General features: G+C 43.9%; 1 protein-coding gene across 1 annotated transcript in view; it reads right to left on the bottom strand.

Moving 5' to 3' along the window:
* The window catches only part of LOC111089443 (kinesin-like protein KIN-4B), a 39,300-nt gene that overhangs the window by 3,331 nt on the left and 34,879 nt on the right, over positions 1-1,090 (bottom strand). The window lies entirely within an intron of this gene.

The raw sequence follows: 1,090 nt of genomic DNA on the forward strand, positions 1-1,090 counted from the left end.
TCCTGAAAGAACAGGATTGTTCTAGAAACGTGGCGTCACACTGGTTATGTGACTTTGCTGACGCAACACTGCCCCCTCCTTAATATTGTTCGTCCCGAACAATAACCACATATGATAAACCAATAACAATAACTTAATTAAAATGTACAGAATTACAAACACAAAATTACAATTCAACAAAGTCTCTTAATTTTACGGGGCGTATCTTCTTCCGTACTGGTCTCCGTCTTGTTGGCTTCTGCTTCATGTGGGGTTCTTCTGCTTCATCAGTAAATGTCCCATCATCGGTAACAGTCACATCAGTGGTAGTAACTTCACCAAGAGCTTTACCGTTTCCTTCCTCAAAACTGAGTAGAGTTTCTTCTTCGATGGTAGCTTCGTCAGGTGGCACGTCTTCGGCAGCGTCATTTGTTCTGTTTTCCACTTCGTCCCAAGTGAAATGTCCTGGACCGTGATAACGACAAAGCCTGTTGGCATGCACCACTTTTAGTTTACCTCGCCGACCACATTTTACCCGGAAAGTCACGTCTGAGAGACGATCCACTATGTCATATGGGCCTTCCCATGGAGAAGACAACTTAGGAGACTTCCCTTTGGTCTTCCTGGGATTATACAACCATACCTTGTCTCCTGGTTCAAAGCTGACTTCAGTAGATCTCTTATCATAAGTCAACTTCATCGAATCAGCAGACGTTTTCAAGTTTGTATGCACTTGATGGTGAATATCGTCCATCCTTTCCGATAACACTTCCACAAGCTCTGACATATTCGCTGGCAACTCTTCATAAGGTGGGCATCCCTTATGCTTGGGTCCCCTTTTAGCACTATATGTACTGCATGTCTGGCACCATTCTTCCACATCTCGCCTCATACCTATCCAATAAAATCTTTGTCGTATGTGACTCAATGTCTTCTTGATTCCGAGATGTCCTCCTGTTAAATTATCATGGGATCGACGCAACACAATTTCCCGTAACTTCCTCGATATAACTGGTTGCCAAGTCGTCACTTTCCCATCGGTAGTTTGCCATCTCCGTACAAGAATACCATCTGCAAGCTTTAGCTGGTTCCACTGTGCCCAATAGTGCTT

Source organism: Limulus polyphemus, unplaced genomic scaffold (assembly GCF_000517525.1).
Source record: "Limulus polyphemus unplaced genomic scaffold, Limulus_polyphemus-2.1.2 Scaffold6249, whole genome shotgun sequence".
NCBI classification, from domain to species: domain Eukaryota; kingdom Metazoa; phylum Arthropoda; class Merostomata; order Xiphosura; family Limulidae; genus Limulus; species Limulus polyphemus.